Source organism: Vespa velutina, chromosome 2 (assembly GCF_912470025.1).
Source record: "Vespa velutina chromosome 2, iVesVel2.1, whole genome shotgun sequence".
Classification (NCBI taxonomy): Eukaryota; Metazoa; Arthropoda; class Insecta; order Hymenoptera; family Vespidae; genus Vespa; species Vespa velutina.
Window position 1 is genome coordinate 10,592,547 of NC_062189.1, and position 15,148 is coordinate 10,607,694.

Below are 15,148 nucleotides of genomic sequence, written 5' to 3' on the forward strand. Positions count from 1 at the left end.
GATGTTTAATATATAACTCATTGTCAGTATGAAATATTTCTGTTTTATATATGTATAAAAACAGTTCGTTTTCATTTTTGATTTAAATGACAAAATTCGTTTAAACTATTTTTGATTTTAATATTAAAAGATCAATTCTTCGTGGAAAATCGAAACATTAACTTTCCGATAAGAGGAAAGTATCTTTCTGATAAAAGGAAAGATTCATTCTGACAAAAGGTAAAGTGTGTTTAATCAGTTGCACGAGTACCTCGGACGACTATGTGCATTATTAAAGTTGAAAAACCGTGGCTGTCGAGGAAACGCGAGCACAATTAAACCGAGTGCTTGTAACTTCGCAAAATGCTCATCGTCATAGTTTTGATGCATAGATATGCATACATAGAATATTCTATAACTGGTAGTATAATTGAACATTTAATGATATTACATGAAAAAGAAATCAGTTGAAATTGTGAAATAAAATTATTTCTTACGAAGTTTCATTTTTGGAAAAAATTGACTTCTTCAAAAAATTGAATTACAAGCTCGTATTTTTTTATTGATGATATAAAAGCGGTATTTTTTGAAATATCAAATTATTAGAAAATATACTTTTTCCAATGAAAATTAAATAGAAAAATAATTAGAGTAATTTTTTAACTTCTCAGCTGCAAATTATACTAAAGTTCAATTTTATTCTTGGTTTTGTTAAAAATGATGCAGTTTGAAAAAACCATTAGACTCTTTTTTATATTTTCATGGAGAGAATCAGTAGATTTCCTAATTGTATCATTAGGGATTACTCTTTATATAAATTTTTATATTATTATGTTACGGGTTGAATGCCTCTTTGGATTTTCTTTGTATAAAAAATAAATATACAAATCTTCAAATCATTGAACTTTATTCTTCCGAGTGTCACAGGATTTTTGTTTCCTCACCCTTCACATTTGCAATCAGTGAGAAAGAAAAGGAAAAGCAAGTGCGAAATCGTGATTCGGTTTAAAGAGAATGCGTTTATTTCTTATAGAACTTACAATTACTCATAAAAGAAAAAAAAAGAATCCTTTTCGATATTCCATAAATATATCTATTAAGACTGTTCGAAATGAAAACGATAAGAGAAACTCGAATTATCAATAAAATTCAATGTTCCTATTGATTAGAAAATCTGGACCAATATGGAAATGATATTTTCATAAAAAATTGAAATTTGGATATGAACTCGTAGACAACAATATAATTTATTCTACAACATTATATATATATATATATATATATATATATATATATATATATATATATATATAATGTTGCATAATATATTAATATGCAGACATATAGTATCTTTATGTATTTTTTTTTATACATAAACATGTTTGTTTTATCATTCAAAAAGTGAAAAAATCAAAGCAGGACTATGTCCAGGAGTGGACGATAAAAGAGTGGGTGAAAATAAAGAGAGGGGGGATGCATAAACATATAGGTACACACATAGAGAGAAGAAACGTATATAGAATGATATACATGTTCATCCGAGTTCCAACAAGTTGAAAAATGTCACCAAGCCCAAGGAAAACTATCTCCAACAGGAATATATCTTCGATTATTGCGTTTCTGCGGAAATATAAGCGTGGAGTTACTCGGACTGCTGAAGCTGTGCACCCGAAAGCTCTGTTGTAAACTCCTCGACAATGATTTGTCAAATGTAAAAGAGATCGTATCCATATGGTAAAAACATTGTAAGTTAAATAATTCGATTCAACATCATGTCAATAATAATATAATTCATATAAGTAATTAATTATAACGTTAAGGGGTAATGAATTTTAATCCATTCCATCAATTCTAGCTGAAAATGTTATTATAAAATTATGAAAGAGAGAATGATCGACCTATACATTGGAAAAATACAAACCAAGAGCCAAAATCATGGAAGGCCGTTTGAAGCGAGTCGAAAACAAATCAAATCGTGTCACTCGATTCAGAGAATTGTGGTTGGTAATGGAGAGTCAGTGATATTGATTGAAAGTGTTTGCCTTAAAATATTTCTTGATTGCAAGTATCATAAAGAGAACAACCCCGATCTTTTGGATTGATACAAGAAAGAGAGATATAGATATTATGAGACGAATTATTTATTTTTATTTATATTTCAAAAATGATTTATGTATATGAATTTCAAAATGTCGAATTAAATCGTAACTGTCAAGTCGATCAAATTAAAGATTAATCCATTAAAAAAAATGTTATTTTAATTTATAAAATGAATATTACTGAAACGAAAAAGAAAAGAAAAATTAAGATAAATAATCTTGTGCTATCATGAAATTTCGACCTTGATTTCTTGCTTTATAATAATATACCATATAGAAAATAAAATCATCACTACGTAAAGACAAAATGTGTAACTGATATTTTATAATTAGCATAATCCATTTCACGAAAAGTACGCTTTTATAATGTGTAGAAAAAAGATCAAAAAGAGTGTCGAAGTAGGAGAAGGAGAAAAAAGAACAAAAATATATATATATATATATAAAAACAAAATAAAAAAAGTAGAAGAACGATCATGTACTACAAAGCTATGCAAATGTTGCCAAGGTTCCTCCTTTTCTCATTCTCTCGAATTTGTCATTTATATTCAAGACGACGAAAGAGATGGGGAGTATTCTGGATCGATATAGAATGTAGAAAACTTTATTTCATCTCTCTCTCTCTCTCTCTCTCTCTCTCTCTCTCTCTCTCTCTCTCTCTCTCTACATACACACACACGCATACGCACGCACACACACACACACACACACACACACACACACACACACGTTACAAGTGAGCTTAGAGACGTTCTCAGTGTGTTCAAAACAAATAGGCCGTTTTCAGGCGTCGATGTGATTCTGACAAGCTGTTGTCTTTGACAGGAGCTTGACAAGAGAATACATGGCACGCGAACATTCCAGACTGCATAGATCATTGTGAAGCAGGATTTTATATTTATATTATACATAGCTGTTCTTAGATGTAGTAATATTTCATTGATGTTTCATTCGCAAGAATGTAACATTTTTAGGGGCTCGTTTGGGATAGAAGAAATAAAAAAAAAGTATCAATACATAGCTTCGCAGAAGAGGCGTGATAAGCAGCGGTCGGAGGAAAAAGGGGAGATAGAGTTCCAGACGCTGACTCTTCTCGTTCAGAAGCTCCGGAAAGAACCCTGAAAATAGCGGAGGAAGCTTGTAGCAGAGCGGTAACACAACAACCGAAATGTATGGTCCAAGATTAGCACTGGCTATTTACAAGGTGAGCACCAGATAATTATTGGGGATTCGGCTAAAGGAAATTTTTCCGAAGATATGGATATTTGTTATCTGCCATCGTTGGCGGATTTAGGTTGCTCAGTTAACTCGTCAGCAGATTCAAGTTGTACTAATTTGTTGACAGATTCAGGTCATTCGATTAATTTGTTAATAAGCAATATATGGTTGATTAGGAAGATTTCATTGAAAATTGTTAGTCCACACTTATCTGTTATGCGTACTATTGTGGAAATCGAGTTAGATTTTCATTATTTTTCCTATCGGTCATCATTCGTACATTTTAACCCTAGGAAAAGAAAAAGAAACTCTGGTGAAAAGAAATACAGGACTTAGTAATTTGATTAAGCGGGAAGTTTCCTTTAAAAAAGAAAGGTTGACCACGAAGACCAAGATGCTATGCAGATTAGAGTTGAAGTGAGTAAAGAAAGAAAGGAAGAGAGAAGAACACTACCAGTTATCGTCCGACTCCCGGAGTTTCTTAAACCATGGTTTTCCCTCCGGGCAAAGAGAGTTAATGTTCCAGATCGATATTAGGACGGAGTTGTTCAATAGGTAAGCCCCATAGTAGCCCACCGCCTCCCCAAGGAGATATTCCAAGCGAGAACGGAAAAGATCGGAAGGAACCTGAAAGAGAACTATTGCCAAGTAGAGACCAAGAAACGGATACCGCTTTAGTTCCTGAAGAACATCGGGTTGGGACCGAGGAATAGGGCAGCATGAAGGATTCAGCTAGGATCAAATGTTTTCACCGAAGAGTCCTAGAGTCCAGTTCTTGAAACAAGGAAAAGTTGGAAGGGATCTGCTTGGCGAAGACCTTAGTTATCGGGACAATAATTCGAAGAATGAGGGCAGTGTTACAATTCTAGAGACGTCCTGAGTGTGTTCGGAATAAATAGACCGTTTCCAGGAACCGAGATGTTGACAGATTTCGACAAACAGTTGTCTTTGACAAGAGCTCGATGAGAGAAGAAGTGGAGCACGAACGCTCCCGATTGCGAAGATTGTTGTAAAACCGGATTGTACATTGAACTATTCTTATTTGTAATAAAGTTTCGTTGACGTTTCCTTCTTGAGAGTGTAATAATATTTAACCTGTTAGCTATTTATGACGAGTATATAATGAATATAATACTAAGTAATATACAGATTTATTATATTTAAAGTAAGAGCTACTTGAATATCTCGTTTGTTAGGTGCAATAGAAAAAGAACGTATTAAAAAAAGTTTCATGATTTCATATGTCAAATATTTTAAGAGGACAAAATATAAAGCATCTGATTTCCGATTAAATTGAAAGTTTAACGATTTTTAATTTTTCCGATTTTAACGATTTTTATATAAAAGAACTCCATGTATTTTTCTAATTACTTAGATATTTTAATCAATTATCTTCAAAAAATTATTAAACAAGTGTAGGCCTGAATTTAATAATTAATGAGATGTTAGCGTGTATAGTTATATGACCATATAACATAATAGTACATAACCAATAATACATACTTCCATACGTAAACAATTTTAAGAGAACATGAAATAATGAAAATTGTACAAAACCATCTTACAATAAGTTTAGGTATTATCTTACAAAGACTGTTAATTGAAAACAAAAACATGAAAATTAATTTATAATAACAAAAAAGATAATAGCTTACTTAATTCAATAAATCCAAAGTATTCACTACTTTCTTATATGTACAATCGACATCTTATAACCATACTTCTTCATAATTTTTCTAACATTTCAGATGTTATTTAATTAACGGCATTTATAATCTTCGCTTATAATTTTTCAAAATCTTATTCATGAGATTAGTATTGTTGTTTTTGTTAACATAGCATCGAGTAAATAATATCTCATTAATTATTAACATTAGTATCTTTATTTATTTAATAGTTTTTTTTTAAATAATTGTTTAAAACATCTAATTAATTATAAAAATATTAGGTGTTCCATAAGAAACACTAAAATTCATTAATTTCTAATTAAACCGGAAGTCAAGTGTTTTATATTTATATTTTTAATATATTTGATACATGAAATCATGAAACTTAACATATTTTTTTCTAGTATTCCTAACTAATAAGATATTTAATTACCCTTTTAATTTATGATCAACGTGTATAATATAATAATGTGTTTTAAAAATATATCTATATATATATATATATATATATATTACATATACCTTATTTACCACTTGTCTATATTTTATATACAATATATGTATACAGACATAAAAAGAAAGAGAAAGAGAAAGGATATAAAAAAAAAGATCGTCAAAAATTATCAAAGAATAAATTGCAAACTCTTTTCGTTCTGTACATATTTATTTTTCAATGAATATTTTTTTTATTTATTTTTGCAACAGACGTATAAACAATGATTTGTAATGTAAGATACAAACAAAAAAATATTATCACAGGATCTGTAGCGTAGATCATATTCCGTTACTTTATTTTACCTTTCTCTTTTTCTATCCCTTTTTCCACTATCCATGCTTTTCCTGATTCAATTTTTTCTTGCTATTCTATCTTTCTTTCCCTCTTTTTGGACAGCTCGTCGCTTCTTCGTGCAGAAACTCCCTGACAGCGGCTCGCAGTAATGCTCTTTAAACGACACTTCCCTTACGCTGAAATTCAATTTGCCTTTCAAATTACTTTCCCCTCGTCGCACCGTCGCATGTGACGACGATGATGACAACGAAAAAGAAAGAACAAGTAACGGAAAAGTACTCAGCTGAGTTCCTTTTCCCTCGAGACACAAGCTCGACTCAAACACAGGAAGAAAAGGAAAAGAAAAGGAACTCGTTATTGTTTTTCGCCGAGTCCGATTAATGACGATCAATAATTATCCTTCCTTTCTCACTCCCTCCCCCCCCCTCTCTCTCTCCATCTATCTAGTTATCTTTCTCTTTCTCTCGTGTTAGAAATCTCACTAAAATATCTTACATTTTATTTATATAATTCTTACAAAATATGTGTAGAAATTCTTTCTTGTACAAACAATACAAACAAATACAAATTATCTAATATCTAAAAATCTATATATAAAATAAGATTATATTTCATACACATATATATAATATAATGTATATAATATATCCATATATACCCATAAGTTGGATATATAATATAACTATACTATAGATATATAATATAACTATAATATATATTTACAGATATTAGATAATAGGTATTATAGATAATTAGATAGAAGTTTTTTCTTCGATAGGATATATAAGATATATCTTATATATTTATAAATCTTTAATATATGGACTATCTATTCATAAATGACCAAGAAATATCTTGCAAGTAATTGAAATTACAGTTTAATAAGAGAAATTTTCACGGCTTTATATGCTATTTGTAATCAGCTACAAAGTGCATATACAAATATTCTTTTACACATGACCTTTTCGAGTTAAGAAGATCAACATAGCTTTTTTAAATCATTTGTAATTAAATTCATATGTAACAAAAAATTGCTATGTTGCACCGTTTACGAGATAATCGACATTTTAAGTATTAAAGTAGTTAGTTTTCCATATCATAATTTGAAAAACAATCATCAGACTATAGAATATTTTGAAGTCAATTACATCGAACAAAATCACCTTTTCAAGATACAGGACTGCTTGATTTGTAAATAATGTATTTGTATAGCATTATATAATAATATATTTATATGCAGTAAAGTATGAATCTGTTATTCAGTTGTTAAGATGCCGATTTTTTTTTCTCATGACTTCAACCAGTCATGAGATATCTGTTCATCCATCGACAGAAATCCTATATATGTGTATATCCTTTTGTAATGAACTACATATATTGTACGAAATAATAAAATACATAATTTTGTTATCTACAAAGTGTTGTCGGGAGGATATTTCGGACTTTCAGAAAAGAACACAAGCACCAATATCAGATAAGGAGCCTCAGTTCGGAAAAGTCTCAGTCAAAGTTATCGACAAAAATCTTAGAAAAGTGGAGTACGAACACTGTACACTGACTGTTTCTGATTAAATTTTGCCTAATCTGGGAAGAATTCTTGCTATCTGTGATTTCATCAGAACGTCTCCAGGGATGTTAGAGCGGTTGTGACAAAGTCTTTTGTGACAAAACTGTCATGCTTGCATCGACGCTGCAGGATACCATTTTAAATATTTGCTATAAACATATTCATCTTATTCTAGTATGATACAATGTAGTAGGTGGTAAATGAAGTGTTATATAGATAATTAACAATTACATTTATGTATTAGGATTTTCTACGATTTTGGCTGATAACTTTTGACTAAGGTATTTCCAGACCGGGGTTTCTTATCTGATATTGGTACTTGTGTCCTTTTCCATCATCCCTGAAAGTCTGAAACATCATCACGGAAACATTCTGTATATACATATCTTATATATATGTTGATTTGAAGGTTCCAGGGCTAGTTAATTGTGTATGTGTATGTGTATGTGTATAAGATAAGCTTATTAATAGTTACACAAACAATGAAAGGTGCTAGAGTTAATCAGTTGTGTGTAAGTGTGGCCTTCCCATATCAGCCGTAGTGAATCGGCCAGCGACATCACTATTATAAGTCAAAGCCAGCACGTCAGGATGGGTTCGCCATCCTTGAAGGTGAGAAAGATTACAGTCAAAAGGTTCGGCGGAGGCATGAGTACAACGTTGGGAGAATTTCGTCCCTCGGCAGAAATAGATGGCGTGGCTTTTCCGATGACGATCCACGTGTCGGATAAGTTACGACCTATTATTAGGCCTCGATTTTTTGTGTAACGTGCGGTATGAAATTAAGGACGATAGCGTTAGCATTAAGCCGAAAGAGAATATCGCGGAAAAATAATCTCCAGAAGTATTTAGAATTAATATATAGTCAGGTGAAATAGATTTATCACATATCCCAGATCCTAGCATTAGAAAAAGAGTATAGACGTCAATAAAGAGTTCAGTATAGATGTTCCGAAAGAGCCACGATATAGGAATTAAATTGTTCATCGTTTTTAAAGACCACGAGTTCTTAAACGATTTTTTAAAGACTACGAGGTCTCCACCTTATAGAGGATGATCGCATTTTCCCATTTAAGTGAAAGATCAAAGCCGTGTACGAATTCCCAGAACAGGCCATAATCCGACAAGTTACAGAATTTTTTCGGCTTGGCGGGTTACTTCCGCAAGTTTATTCCAAAATACTCAGAGATTGCGCAACCGCTGACGAACCTATTTAAGAAGGATGCAAAATTTACTTTCGCAGAAGGAGAGAGGATCGCGTTCTACGCGTTGAAAGAGAAATTGTGCGATTTCCCGTGTTTAAGATTGTATCGCGCCGGAGCGGAGACCGAGTTCCATATCGATGCCAATTAATTCAGGACCTTCTGAATTAACATACTTCTATTCATGTAAAAAAGCGGAAAAGATCCACTCCATATATTACGCGAGTGAACGAACGATACCTGCAAAGAGCAAATACGCAATAGAATTACGAATTAGAAGTGCTCGCGATCGTAAGAGCGTTGTGGAAGTTCAAGATCTACCTAATAGATATTTCTTTTAAGATCGTCACTGATTGTCATGCGTTCACGTTCATAATGAGGAAAAAAGATTTGTGCGTACGGGTAGCATGTTGGGCATTAGGCTTTGAAGAATTTCATTAGACCAGAGCATCATCATCAGTATGGTGCACATGGACACGTTGAGTAGAATCCCAGTTTCGATGTATTTCATGTTAAACCGCTAAATTGACGTTACGGCTGCGACAAACGCAGAAAGACGATGTGAACATTAGAAGTATTTACGAGTTGACCGTAGCGGAAAAAGATAACGAGTATGAGATTCATGGGGAGTACTATTTTAAAAAGTTGAAGGAGATTATGTATGATGGTATCCAAAGAGATGCAGACATCGATCATCAGAAAATGTCATGAGATCGGACACTTTGGCGACCAAGACCGACATACTCTTGGAAAAGGAATTGGGAAGTGACCTGAGGGCGGAGCTTAAAAAACATGGCTGACTATTACAACGAAAGAATTATCCATTTACATTCAGTAATATTTATTTTAATTAATTTATGTTATCTTTAAGAGAGATATTTAACTGGGCTGGTTCGAATCCAGCACAAAAAAATTTTATTAGTGCTGAAAAAATTCTCTAAGTTGGTCATCTAATAAAATGTGGAAAAAATGAAAAGAGTATAAATAGTGATGTTGTGAGTTTTACAGCATTATGTTTACAAAGTTCTCATTTAAAAGAACGACCACATGAAATTAATGGATCAGTTTTCAAAAATGGAAAAATTTTATCCGTTAAATGCTCATGTAAAGTAGGTTTGGGTGGAAAATATAAGCACATGATGGCCACTTTATTATATTGCTACAGATATGCAAATTTCTAATTTTAAATGTCGTTGAGTAAGTCATTGAAACTTATTACGATCTTATTAAATTTTTTGTGACATAAAATAATAAAAAATAATTTTTTTAAGAAAAAGGGAAGAATTTAGTGTTTTTTCTTATATTGATAAAAAATGTCAATCGAAAAAATGTCCTCAAACAATATAATGGTGCTTCAATCCACCAACATGGTTGCTTTTCGAGTTCTAAACGTAAAGTCAATCTAATAGAAAGTCCAGCAGAAGATTCAGTAGCTGTCAATAATTTTTCCGATCAATAAGATATTGATAAGGATCTTGATAATGTTAATACATTGCATATGGGTCACGAGATATCTCGTTTTCATGTTTTTTCGACTGAATCAATGACTTAAGCAACCAGAGATGATGTTTTTGTTATGTTACCAGGGTAATGAAGCCTTACGATTCTTACACCGTATTTCGGATATTGTCACCATCTTTATATAGATAACTATTATAATACTTGGAGCGTTCAAAAATGTGCGGGCCTTCGGAGCGCGCCGTACGCAATGTGTTAATCAAGCGGAAGTATTGGAGCAATTAATATCTACAAGTGCAATCAAACGTAAATCCCCTGCATCTAGCATCATCAAATCTTGCTCTGTTTTAGTAAAATCTATGAATGATAGTTTTATAAATAGAGTTTCCACCTGCACTTCAACGTCACTGTATGTTTTTTCGACAGGTATCTCAACAGTGTTGTCATTTTTAGAACACTCTTTATCATTTTTATCTGGTACAATATTATCTAAATTAGCAACACTAGAATCCCCACAAAGACTTTCTCGGTTTTCTGTAACTTTCTTTTTTAAGTCCCGTTTCATCTGATGTTGACGCCGTGCTTTTTTACTCGTTTTACCTTTTTGCGATACTCCAAAACTCGGCAAATTATATATCTTCTTCAAAGTCATCTTTTTTGATACAATATCTATACAAAATATTGAAAATTAATTAAATTTACAATTTATTGAATTGTATCAGTACGTATCTTTTAGGTTAAACATTGTCCTTGCCTGGTAATACAAAATCACTTCTTTCAAAATGCAACGAACACACTCTCATATGCGGATTTATATTTTTTATTTTCAGAACGCGTTGCCAGACTTTTATTCTATCGATTTTTTCTAATTTTCCGAATATATTTTCGACATAAACAAAACTGCTACTAGGCTTAAGAAGAGCATGAAATCTAATTTAAATTTTCATCTGATTTACTACCACAATTTTTCACGGCACAATGAACTCTGTTTTTATTTTGTTTACGCAGAGGTAATTTCATAACTTCCATAGTATATAAAAAAAATTTTACTTGCCTTTTTATATTATTTTAATGAATCTTATAATTTATTATAGTGTACATTAAAACTGGTTTCGTTTTTGGCCACCAGATGGTCTGATCAAAGTGCTCAGTTCCCAATACTGGATTCCGGGGGCGCGATCGAAAGTAGAAGTGGTCCGAAATTATGTAGAGTGCATTTTAACGACGAAGAGGGAAGGTAGATTGGAAGAGTACCTTAGACCCATTAACAAGGGCGAAATCCCTCTAGACACGTTCCATGTAAATCACCTCGGACTGTTACCATCCACGTGAAAGAGATATAGTAATGTTTTCGTAGTAGTCGACGGCTTCTCCAAATTTACTTGGCAGTACCTAACGAAAACGACATTGGCAAGCAAAGTGTTCGAACGGTTAAAAAGACAAGCTACCGTTTTTGGAAACTCGCAGCGTATAGTGACAGACCGTGCAGCCGCGTTTACACTGTGCGAATTCAAAGAATTTTGCAGAGATGAAGCCATCGAGCATGTGATAATCACGACTGGTAATCCGCGAGAAAATGGCTAAGTTGAGCAAGTAAATCGAACGCTTATATTCCTACTAACGAAATTGGTGCATCCTAAAAAGGAATTGTCACATAGAGCGAGCGTAACAATATCTGAATGTCACACACCATCGTAGCATAAGCACCATTCTGTTTCAAATATTGTTTGGAATCAATGCGCGCTTAAGCAAGAATCAGGAAATCTGAAACTTATTAGAGAGGTAGATGACTTTCAAAACGATCGCGACAAGTTATGCAGATTAGTCAAGAAGATAGTTAAGTTTCAGGCTGAAAATAAGAGGACCTACGATAAAAAGCGCACAAATTTTGATCCATATCGGAAAGACGACTTGGTAGCCATGAAACGAACGCAGGTAGGGTCAGATTTAAAGTTAGCAACTCCATACTTAGGTCCTTATAGAGTGACCCGCGTACTGAGAGGGGACAGGTATGTAGTGTGCAAAATAGGCGAGCACGAGGGTGCCGTAAGTACTACGGCCTCAGCCGACAACTTGAAACATTGGATCGATTACGCGAGCGATCAGTGTGGAAGCAAAAGTAAGTATGAGCAAGAACGAATATAGTAATTATTATTGTAACTCGAAGTATGATGAATATATGTGAAGGAATAAGTTAAATAAATTAAGATGAGTAAGAGAGATTAGAATAAGTAATTATTAAATGCAAGGTGAAATGTGACATAAAGTCTCGACAAAATGCAGTCAAGTGATGACAGGTGACTTTGAGAAGAAGAGAAAACTATAAGATATTAGACGAGCCTTATGGAAAAAGAACATTCGAGGACAAATGTCCTGGCAGAATGGCCGATTGTGAGTTTGAAGGTTCAAGGGCAAGTTAGTTGTGTGTGTATGTGAGTGTATATGAGTGTATGTGTGTATATGAGATAAGCCTATTGATAGTTAGATAAAAGATGGAAGGTACGATGGAGTTGGTCAGTTACGTGTAAGCGTGCATGAGATAAATAAGTCTATCAGTCGAACAAAAAGGTGGAAAGTTCTGGCAATAGTTAACTGTGTATGAGACAAATCGCTCGACAGTCAATCCTTTGTGAATTGCATTATTTATGAGAGGAAGAAAAGAGGCTGAGATATTGAGAGAGTGAGTGAAATAGAAATGCAGCGTGAGTAAGACAGGCAACGAAACAAGGAATAGGACAAAAGGGCAATAAGAGTTATTGTATGCGTATGCACTAATGCAAATGGAGATGAGAAAGGCTATTGAGTTCACGTAATCGGAAAAGAACAATGGGAAGGACAGTCTTGAGTAGACCAAACGAGGTATAACGATGAAGGTTCTGAGTGAATAATCCTGAGTGAATCAACAAAGAGTAACAAATAAAGCCTTGAGTAAGTCAAAGAAAGAGGAAAGAGCTATAATATTTAAGTTGTATCACTTTAAGTATAGTAATTGTATTAATAAAGCACATTAAATAAGAGTAAATGATTCGAGTTAGTCAGTCCGTATCTAACAAGTAGGATTTTATAAATATCTTATATATCTCTAGATAATACATACATACATACATACATACATACATACATACATACATACATTACATACATACATACATACATACATACATACATACATACATACATACATACATACATACATACATACATACATACATACATACATACATACATACATACATACATACATACATACATACATACATACATACATACATACATACATACATACATACATACATACATACATACATACATACATACATACATACATACATACATACATACATACATACATACATACATACATACATACATACATACATACATACATACATACATACATACATACATACATACATACATACATACATACATACATACATACATACATACATTAATAATAACTATAAGATACCTCTTTATTACATCATTCGATAGTATTATACGATTTATATACAAAATCGAAGCGCGAATATTGGCAAGCGATCCTACCCCGATATAAATTTTAATGCTAAGCATATATATATAATGAAACCGATTTCGTAGACTTGAAAAAACTCTCTTTTAGAAGTCTAGCGGGAAGCACGAGCCATCAAAGAGTGGATAAAAGTAAAAAAAATTATTGGTTGCTACGTCGAATTAACAGAGCGCGAACTGATAAATCCGAGAAATCGATCGAAAACTTTTTGATCTATCTCTCTTTGTCTTCCTTATTCGTAATAGTTCTTTTCTTTTTTTCCCTCATTAAAATTTGTTGCAAACGTGAGAATTCCAAACGGTCGATCAATAAGCTCGATTAATTTGTACCCTCACAATTTTATGTTAATCCGTCCTGTTTCTGTTAGCTCATGGCACCAGCCCGTATCAGCAGTACCAGCAGTATCAGCACCGACAGCAGCGAATCAAAGCGTAAAAAAAAAGAGAAATATATAACCTCCACCTTAATTTTTATTGTACACTGGCTGAACCAATTCGAAAATCATTTGGCCGAACTTGCTTTTTAAAGGGTCGATTCTCCGCTGGCAGACTAAAAATATCGATGGATTTTTTATTTTTTATATAATATAAATAAAACGCACAATATTTTTTAAATATATTCTTAAAGTTCGAAGGTTGAATTCGTAACATAAACGAAATTACAGTTCGTTTAATGAATATATAAATACTATTAAGTAAATAATATAAAAAATGAAAATCTAAAAGAGTCTTTACGTTCTCTAAGAGTTCTTCTTTACAATTGACAAAATATTTATATCGATATTTTTTATTAATTCTCATAAAATAAATTAGTAAATATCATAATTTTTTATATATCTTACCGTTTCAACACATAGTAATATCACTAAAAACACATTTCAAAAGTTTGTTCAATTATTTCCAAATCTGATTTTACCCAAGAGACACGCTATAAAAAGTGTGAAGCAATTCAACCGCGACCGTTCTTTGATTATTATCAATTATTCGATCGTAATCATTTAAATGCTTCTATTCTCTTCGGGAATCCACTTTACTTTTGACGATAAAAGATTTTTATCGTTCTCTACCTTATTGATCGAATGTACAAAACGATGGTAAATTGAGATTGAGTTGAATAAAGAAAAGAAATTGGTCTTTTGTCATTTAAATCACCAAGTTCGCCCTCAATTTGCTGTAATGCCTTTAATTAATGCGTCCAATTATTCCAAAGAAAATTTCTTGCTAGAAGAAAAAAGAAATAAAAACAAAAATGGATAAGGAAGTAAGAAGATCTGTTGGAAAATCCGTAAATCTTTATCCAAAAGGTGGCTCAACGTGATACGCTCCTGACTCACAAGCCATTCCCGTTTAAAATCTGCCAGGGCCAGACCAAAATCAATATGGTTGATGCAGCAGCAGCAGCAACAGCAGCAGCAGCAGCAGCAGCAGCAGCAGCAGCAGCAGCAGCAGCAGCAGCAGCAGCAGCAGCAGCAGCAGCAACAGCAGCAGTAGCAGCCGACCGCGGCCGTGCTCATTATTAAATCCGCCGCAGGGTCGAAAGGAAGATGACACGCGCTCGTTCGAATTCGATTCTTCGATATAATGAGAGAAAACTTCACAAAGTAAACATGATATAACATTTATAATTTTATAAT

The 15,148-nt window shown here is 32.9% G+C and overlaps 1 protein-coding gene and 2 long non-coding RNA genes across 4 annotated transcripts in view; 1 reads left to right on the plus strand and 2 right to left on the minus strand.

Annotated features, from left to right (window-relative positions):
• Nucleotides 1-5,072, plus strand: part of LOC124957998 — a 9,046-nt gene extending 3,974 nt beyond the window's left edge. Inside the window, exons 2-3 of the long non-coding RNA XR_007103815.1 lie at nt 3,037-3,282; nt 3,590-5,072. This is a non-coding gene — a long non-coding RNA (uncharacterized LOC124957998). The remainder of the gene's footprint in view (nt 1-3,036; nt 3,283-3,589) is intronic.
• LOC124957993 (phosphatase and actin regulator 2-like) overlaps nt 1-15,148 on the minus strand; it is a 119,364-nt gene that overhangs the window by 32,657 nt on the left and 71,559 nt on the right. The window lies entirely within an intron of this gene.
• The window catches only part of LOC124957995, a 36,763-nt gene continuing 34,992 nt past the window's right edge, over nt 13,378-15,148 (minus strand). Inside the window, exons 2-3 of one of the 2 annotated variants that reach the window (XR_007103813.1) lie at nt 14,357-15,085; nt 13,378-14,064 (exon numbers count right to left, since the gene is read on the minus strand). This is a non-coding gene — a long non-coding RNA (uncharacterized LOC124957995). Of the gene's footprint in view, nt 14,065-14,285; nt 15,086-15,148 lie in introns of those variants that run through there. The other variant, XR_007103812.1, reaches the window with a different exon arrangement.